At 51.7% G+C, this 9,099-nt stretch overlaps 1 long non-coding RNA gene across 1 annotated transcript; it reads right to left on the bottom strand.

Annotated features, from left to right (window-relative positions):
- Window positions 1–7,434: 7,434 nt before the first annotated feature.
- On the bottom strand, window positions 7,435–8,843 carry LOC111255761. Its single transcript, XR_002675686.1, has 2 exons — window positions 8,308–8,843; window positions 7,435–7,849 (listed from the first exon to the last, which is right to left on the bottom strand). It is a non-coding gene; the product is annotated as an uncharacterized LOC111255761 (long non-coding RNA).
- Window positions 8,844–9,099: the final 256 nt, after the last annotated feature.

The raw sequence follows: 9,099 nt of genomic DNA, 5'->3' as shown, positions 1-9,099 counted from the left end.
TCAGAAACTTGAAGGTAAACATAGAGACAATTTAGATAAGTTCGGGTTGCTAAATAGCGTAATACCCTATGTCCTATTTGAATGATTGTATTGTGCTGGGTGTATGAGATGTTTTGGAGGGGGTTTCTGGTCCATGCCTAGCCTGCCAGACATCTCTAGATCTAGCTTTGTGCGCCAGTAGCTTCTCCAACAAGTAGCTTGTGTGGGAAGATAGGAAAGAGTTGGCAAAAAAAAAGCTTAAGGCATGCCAAACAGTGCCGATATCACACACATTCAATCATTCAAACATGTGAAGGAAGAAGCACTACTACAGAATACAACATCACCGCCGACCCCAAACCATCCATCACTACCGATTTTGGGGTCGGCGGTGATACCCTCCTATCATCGCCAGATGGGGAACCGGCGGTGATGCCCATTTTCGAAAACAAAAAAAAAGAAAGAAATTGAGCCCCACGCCCCACCGGACGCCCCTGCGACACCGCCAGCCACGGCCCGCCGGCCGCCCTCGTGACCTACCCCGCACAAGAGAGAGAGGGCGAGAGGGAGAGAGAAGGGAGAGGGAGGGAGAGGGAGAGGTGCTTGTACTCACCGCCAGCCACGCCGCATGCCAACACCTCCGGAGCCTCGTTGGGCCCCGCCATGCTAGATCTGGAGGACCCGGGCGCACCTTGTCCTGCCAGCCGTCCCTCCCTCTCGTCTGCCGGATCTGAGAGAGAAGGGGGCACAGCTTCTCGCGCCGCACCCCCGTGAGCCGCCACGCCTCCTAGCTGGCTGCCGCCGGTCGTCGCCACAGGCACGAGGTGAGGGGCATATGGAGGGGAGAGGAGAGGGGCAGCCATGGAGATTGGAGAGGAGATTGGGAGAGAGAGGCCCAGGAGCAGATAAGGGAGCAGAGGGAGAGGGGAGGGGCTCGCCGCTGGGAGGGCAAGGGAGGGGAGGGGCGGCTCGGTGGGGAGGGTGGGGGAGGGGCGGTGGCAGGACGTAGGGGGGAGGTGAGGGACGTGCGTGGTGGGAGGTAGGGGATGGGTGGCATGCGGTGGGGAGGGGAGGGACAGGGCTGGGAGTGGATAAGGTGGGCGAAGAGAGTGGACGTGAGCTTGGTAAAAATCATAGATCATAAAATTTTCAGGTCTGGAGGGTTGGTTTCACCACCAGGCTTATTTATAGGCTAGCGGTGAAAGCCACCGGTTCCAATAGGTGTTGCCCCATCAGCTACAGAACCGACAGTAAAAAGACATCACCACCGATTCTTGTAAAACCGGCGGTGAAAGGCCGTTTGGGATAGCTTGATCTGTAGTAGCGAAGGAGGGTGGCACTGCGCAACAGACATCCAGGGATAAGGCAGGTGGAGAAGCATGAAGGTGGCAACAGCACGTGGTATTATGGAAAGGGACCATGCTTGTGAAAGGAAAAGAAACGATGCTAACATGACATCAGCTGGATATAAAAGGAGTGAGTAACTGGAAACGTAGGCGCGGCTTTACCGTGCCGTCCACATATATCAGCTTTCCAAATCAAGGGATCGGTGATGAAGTATGTGAGCTTAACTTTTCAGGGATAAATAAGTGATCTTAACTGATGATGGTACTTCGATATGAGATATGTAGAACATCTATTGTGCAGCAAATTTTTAGCGGCACTAACCAATTTATTGTAGTAGTGTGCTATTGTAACGGGCTAAAGGCTGAGTAATAATAGTTATGCACTACTAGGGATTCCGCTTTCAGTACAGGTTGTACAACCGGTATTACTATGACGGTACTAAAGGAGGGGGGTCTTTAGTACTGGGTCAAATAACCGGTACTAAAGGGATCCCTTTAGTGCCGGTTGGTAACACCAACCGGTACTAACTTGTTTTGCGCCAAAAAACAAAATCAAGGCAATACGACTGACTCGTGTGGTCGGCGTCCTAGCTCGCGAAACCTAGACAACCTTGCGTTCACCCCTCCTACAAGCTTGAGATTCTCCTCCTCCCCCTCTCAAGGCAATACAACTGACTCGTGTGGTCGGCGTCCTAGCTCGTAAAACCTAGACAACCTTGCGTTCACCCTCCTACAAGCTCGAGATTCTGTCTCAGCAGGATGCTGGTCAGGCAAGGCTAGGCGCTTAGTGGCTACAGGCCTCAGCTACACGCTTTCCTATCGTATACACTAAGGGAGGGATGGAGCCCTCTCTTTCCACATACATTGAAGTCAATTACATCACATGTCTTATCATACACTTTGATACACCACAAGTTTCATGTTACAGGTCCAGCTCATTAAAATGTTTTCCGCTACATCATTAAACTGGTTGGCCAATTCTGGAAGCTTCTCTGCGTTGAAGTCGACGGCAACCCCTGCACCAGCGCGCTCCAAGGGAATCCGTGGGAAGTGTGTCTTCAACATGGCCAAGATGTTTTTGATGCACTCTACTGTGATGTCCTACAGCAGCTCCTTCAGCCGACCAGGCGCGGCCTTGAGGCAATCGAGAATTGGCGTTGGCGCGGATGGGTCGGACTCTGGTTGGACCATGTCTATCACATAGCTGGCTGCCTTGCACAGATCTTCCAGCTCCACCTCCAACCCTGCAATCACTGATTGGTCACGCTGAAGACTTTGCAATGCAGCTTCTAAGCAGCGGTCAGTTTCTTTGCGCAAGCCAGCCTTATAAGCCAACTTGTGCGACGCAGCACACTCATGGTGAACCACCAAGTCATGCTCTTGCTGGAGACGAGCATTCGAATCCTCGCACTCTTTGAGGTGCCGCTTGAGCCTTTGCTCTCTCACCTCGGCATCTGATCATTCGAACAAGTATACATCAACACCAAGACTTCAAGGACAGAACCAAGTCAACAGGTCCGCACAACGTACCTTTTAGGTGTGCAGTAACAATATGTTCCTTCAAGGCATGATCCAGGTCTTTCTGCACGGCGTCCTCTTCGGCCTTCTTGAGGCCAGCCTCGAGTCGCTTTGCCTTTAGATGATATTGCTCGACTTGCTGGATCGCATCTGCCCTCTTATGAGCACGCGCGGCCAGACCCTGCTTACATTCTAACCATCAGAGCTATGCAAAAAAACTGGATTTCAGATATAAGTTCTCCGGGTTGGTTGGCACACTTACAAATAACAACTCGAAAATCTCAGAGGATGACTGCCGCAGCTTGGCAAGATCTTTCTTGTCCTGCGCCGCGTCCCCAGCAAGGTCGGACCCGGAGAGGTTCAAGGTATCAGGATCATCTCCTTCTTGCATGTCCACGCTAGCGTCCCCGGTGGACCTCTCCGGCAGCGGATCCTCCCTAGGTAACTCTTCCAGGTGAGGCTCGGCTCTGGCTCCCTCACCAGACACCTGCTCGGCCATGGAGCCGACCACAGTAGCGTCCGCAGCAACTGCAATATCTTTGACTATGCCTTGCTGCGGTGCTGGGTTTGGTACAGCTTTTTCCCCAGCACGACTACCTTGATCACCCCCGACCTCCGGAGACAAGACTGTTCAGCAACGTGGCTGCTCGCCCCTTTGGAGTGGAACGTGCAACCAGTCAGCTGCGTAGCAGGCTCATCATCTAGCACGGCATTCCTGCATTGTCAGTGCAAGAAGTAATTTAAGCAAGATAGGTAGCAAGACAACCACAAGACAGACAGTATCACCAGATCGCACTTACATGGTGCTCTTCTTCACCCGAAACTTGGGATGCAATGGCGGTGGCAGCTCCGACACAACTCCGCTAGACCTGCCGCGGATCTTTGCCTCCATCATCTCCTTGATCCACTTCACGTCGTCCACAGTCATCTCAAGGAGCTCGGACTTTTTCTTCTTGGCGGCCAGGCTCAGCGTGTCTGACTCCTCGTCCGCTTCGCTGACTGACTTGGCCGTGGAAGCCGCACTCGGGGCAGCCTTCTCTTTCTTACTGGCCATCTTCTTCCTCTTGCTGCTCGGCTTGAGAGATTTGGAGGCTGGAAGCTTCTTCTACTATGTCCGGCGTCCCACAGGTTCGGAGTCCTCGGCTTGGCTGATCTCTTCTAGCATGTCCTCGTCCGGCCCAATGGAGGAGTCCGACTCCCAATCAAGGCCGGGAGGCGGCTCGTCGGACTCAGTGGTCGGGTGGACCTTGGGTCGCTGCTGCTCGGCCCCTTCAGGAAGTGGCACTGAGCAAAAGAACTCAAATTCACTGTTCTGGTCAATCAACAAGAATAGTCAGAGACAACACAAAAGCATAGCGGGAACGCAAAATCAATGCAGTTAAGATCATACCAAGTCAGCTGGCCTTTTGAGAGAAAATGCTTTGGGGCAGCTCTTGTTCTTGATGATACCACCAAAAAACTCGTTTACCCGATTGGCAACTTCTTCCTTGGTCACCTTTCGCTGGACCTCCCTGGTTGGGTCCAGTGACCCTGCATACTCATACGTCGGATGGACTCTGTTCTTGATTGGCTGTATCAATCTCCGACAAAAATTGATACTTACAGCCCCGGCTATGAGTCCACACGCCTTCAGGTCGGCAATCTTCTCCAGCAGCTGCTTCACCTGCACCTGCTCCTCCGAGGTCAGCTGGTTCGACCACTCGGGCATGGTAACTGGCACGTATCCGGTACGCAGCGAGCGCTCGGGCTTTTGATTGGTGACCGTAAACCATTCCTTGTGCCACCCCTTGTAGGATTCCTTCAACTGGAGGTCAAAGTACTCCTGCACTCTCTTTGGCTGCAGCAAAAACCCACATGCCCCAATTATTCGTTGCTTCCTGACACGCATTTCAACTGATACAGATACTTCCACAGATCAAAGTGGGAGGATTCCGAGGTACGCCTCGCACAGATGAATAAAAACCGCAACATCAAGAGTGGAGTTGGGATTCAAGTGTACCAGCTCGATCTTGTAGTAGTGCAGCAATCCGTGGAAGAAGTCCCCGCAAGGGATCCCAAATCCGCACTCAAAGAATGATGCGAAGACCACTATCTCTGTCTTGTCCTCACTAGGGAACTCTTGCTCGGTGGTCGCCTTCCACTCCAGCAGTGCCTTAGGCCCGAGGAGGCCCCGGTCGACGAGCGCCTAGATGCGCTCCTCCGTCATCACAGATTTCATCCAGTATGTGGATGGGTCTGGTGCCTACGCTTGGGCCATCTCCTTAGTTTCTACTCCTTGCGATTTGGATCTAATAGCTGCAAGGGTCTTGATTTGCATATGGTGGCACAGTGGCTGCCTTGGGTGGTGGCGAAGGAATGCGCGTGAGCATATTGGAAAATGCGGCAGCGTGGCCTAGGGTTCACGGATGCGGCAGCGATGTGCTTTGTGGACTGTGGCAGCGGCATCGCGAGTGTGGCTAGTGGAAATGAAAATGGATCTATGCCCCTTGGGCTTTTGAAGGATGTGACGACGCAACCCTAGCGATGGAATCTGCGAGTTTTTCATTATTGCGGTGCATGCACTGGACGGAATTCGCGGGTTTCCCATTATGTTTTTTCACGACGTGCCTCCATGGCTCCGTCGGTCCTCGTACTCGGGACCTGGGCGCCTACTTCTGGTCGGTGTGCCTCCGTGGCTCTGCCAGTCCTCGTCCTCAGGGGCTAGATGCCTATTTCAGGTTGGCGTGCCTCCGCGACTCTGCCGGTCCTCGTCCTAGGGGGCTGGGCGCCTATTTTAGGTCAGCGTGCCTCCGTGGCTCCGCCAATCCTCACACTCGAGGGTTGGCGCCTACTTTAGGTCAGCGTGCCTCTATGGCTCCGCCAGTCCTCTGAGGCTGGGCGCCTATTTCAGATCGGAGTGCCTCCGTGGCTCCGCCAGTCCTCGTACTCGGGGGCTGGGTGCCGACTTCAGGATGGCATGCCTCTGTGGCTCTGCTAGTCCTCTGGGGCTGAGCGCCTATTTCAAGTCCGCGTGCCTCCGTGGCTCCACCAGTCCTTGTACTCGGGGGCTGGGCGCCCACTTCATGTCGGCGTGCCTGCGTGGCTCCGCTAGTCCTTTGGGGATGGGCGCCTATTTCAAGTCGGCGTGCCTTCGTGGCTCCGCCAGTCCTCATACTCTGGGGCTGGACACGTACTTCAGGTCAGCGTGCTTCCATGGCTCCGCGAGTCCTCATACTCAGGGGCTGGGCGCCTACTTCAAGTCGGCGTGCCTCCGTAGCTCCGCCAGTTCTCAAGGGCTAGGCGCTTACTTCTGGTCCGCGTGCCTCCGTGGCTATGCCTATCCTTATGCTCGGGCACTAGGACCTGCTTCCGAGATCAATTTTTTCTTCTTATTTGACCATTGGACCGATTATACTAATCGCTTCAATGCTCGGGGGCTACTCCATATGGAGTGAGTCTTGCGACGCCCTCCATGTCCTTCGTTTCATTACTAGATGCCCGACACCCATCAGCTCGGCGCTCGACTTCGCTCTGCGCATATGGCTCTGCGTTCGCTCGGATTTTCTTCTTTTTTGAGCACTGCGCAGCCTCTCCGTCACTATGACGCCATCGCAGCTTCAGCCGACCACATTCCAAGCTTCGCTACGATGTCCTCAGGTTCCTATTCACCTACACATCGCTCGAGGACTTGAGGGTATGGGTACCTCATGGGTCCCACCGACCAGGATACTAGCCGGTTCTGACAAGTAGGCCCGCCTGACCAAAATGTGCGAGCTAAGGACATAAAGATACTTGGAGCAAAAATCAAGAAGGTCGGACGATTCAAATCAACCCGGATATTGTGGGATACGTGTTGTAATCCAATTCAGATTGATTTCCATGTAACAACCAAGTAGATTAGATTCAAACCAACCTGTAACCCTAGGTCGTCAGCCTATATAAGGCGGCCAAGGACGCCTCCCGAGGGCAACCCAATCTGTAGCACGCACCAGCGCAAAGCAATACAAACCACCAAAACACAGGATATAAGGTATTACTCTTCGGAGGCCCGAACTTATCTAAACCCTCGTGTTCTCGTGATCACCTTCGAGTTCTTAGTTTCACAATCCTCCCTATCTACAAATCAACCACTTGGGTAACCCCTGGTGGAGTGCTGAGCTACTAAATCTGACAGACCCGGTACTAAAAGGTTTCGGAGGTCCCAAATTAAGACCCGGTACTAATATTAACATTAGTACCGAGTCAAAATGTGGCCGGTACTAAGGGAGTAGATGAAATGTCATCTTTCTAGTAGTGATGAAAGCATAACAAATCAAATACATACAAATACCTTACTATTGTTCTACTGTGCTACTGGATAAAAAAGACCGTAGCGCTTTATTGGGGAGAACTGGATGCATGCTTCTGCTCAGCACATGGACAACAAACGATAAAGGAGTTTCAAGAGCAAAGTTCAGTGGTTGTAAATTTGTCATCTGAGAATGGAAATCTGACCACATAGGCATGTTGCCTTCAGCTGAACTGTCATTGGAAATCCAATTGAACGCCAGTTTGTAACATGAATTTGTTTCATAAAAAAGGGAAAACAAGTAACCTTCAGAAACATACAGAGGAAATTAATTGCGTATAGCCACTGCTAGAAGAAACATACAATATAACAAAGTTGTGTACAGCCACCGCTGGAAAAGGTTGTGTACAAGGCCACTGCTAGCAGAAATCGCTACTATTGATTTCTCGATGGTCATCGATAGTGAGTGCTACTTTGGTCATTTACAGCCACTGCTTCCAAAGGAGGACACTGAATAAATCTGATGATAGAATAATAAGATAAAATTGAAATTCAGACTGCTCTAAATACCTATCAATGTATATGTGACGGCTATATATGTGACAGCCATAGCCAATCTCTCTGCACTCTGAAACTGCGTTCAGGTTTGAAATGGAACTATCGCTCTGACCATCGAGTGCCTCTTGCTCATTGCAGAACTGTCTGCTATAACTGAGATGAGCTTGTTCTTTCCAGATATCTGGATAAGATACCAAAATATCATTATTCAAACCATGGATACTTCGTCAAACAATAGAAAAGAAGCACTACTCCAGATAGTACTGTTTCAATACAAGTAAATAGCTAGTAAAATGGATATACAGTAAAAGTGAGTTGCAAATAATTTCAGCAAACCTATCTTCAATGGATGAAGAAATATGTTTGTTTAGGATAACACAACTTTAAGCATGAGGTGTTTACAGTTGATTTGAGAGAAATACTAAAAATGACAAACTGGAACTAATATAACTGAAACCTATGCTATGTGGAAAATCTAGTTGTGTGAAACCATAATATGTTTATGTATCATATACACTGTAGGAAATATCATTGTAAACTCATTTTTTTACATATTCCAAGTTACTTCAGAATACTTCCAAATCCACAGATAATATTTTTGTACTTACCATCACAATAGACAGTGCCATAGTATGTTACCTGTGGAACTTTTATGGTTCTTTCATACGCCACAGGCACAGCTGTGAGCATCTTGCTGCAAGATCCATCGAGCATTTCATCGAACACCTATAGGGCACCTTAGCTTGCAAAAGCTGTGGCAGGCGATGAGCCGCGGCAGCCACCTCTGCACCTCCCGTGCGCAGCTGCGCTCGTCTTCTGCAGCGGATGGGCCACACCTCGAGCGGCAGTGGATGGGCCGGGAGCATCGCCTTGGGAAGTGGCTCGCGGAAGATGCCGTTGACCTCGCCGGCGCCGACGAATTCCGGCGGTGCCACGCGGCTCGCGCCTCCACCGTACTCAGCAAGACGCCACCAGCTGGGCGAGAGGCGTTGCGGAGAGCCAGAGGGCGGTGCGGCAAGTGGAGGAAGAAGGCGCGGGCGGCGATGCAGGTGAAGAGCAGAGGCCACACCGCTCAGACTGCAACGGGGGAGAGGCGGCGGCGAGCTGGCGACCTCGGCGCTTGCGGGGCGAAGGGACAGGCCGCGAAGCTTCAGGCGAGTTCGGGAAGATGGTCCAGGAACGGCTCGCGCCAGAGCTATGATTTGCACCGTACATTTAACATCCGACGCCCGAGAAAATGCAAGCTACGTGCCTCAATGAGAGCCTGAGGAGGGCCAGATTCCTGACCAGGATTCGTATTGTAAAGATTGGGCCATAATATTGCCTGGACCAAATTTGATTACTTCTCCACCACCCCACCATTCGCCCGTGGGCTTGGGTTTACTGAAAAACGCCCAAGCGGGCCACTAGACCACTACCAAGAAAAACACT

The sequence above is a fragment of the Setaria italica genome, chromosome IX (assembly GCF_000263155.2).
Source record: "Setaria italica strain Yugu1 chromosome IX, Setaria_italica_v2.0, whole genome shotgun sequence".
Classification (NCBI taxonomy): domain Eukaryota; kingdom Viridiplantae; phylum Streptophyta; class Magnoliopsida; order Poales; family Poaceae; genus Setaria; species Setaria italica.
The sequence above is the reverse complement of the archived record's forward strand: the minus strand, read 5'-3'. Positions and strand labels throughout refer to the sequence as shown.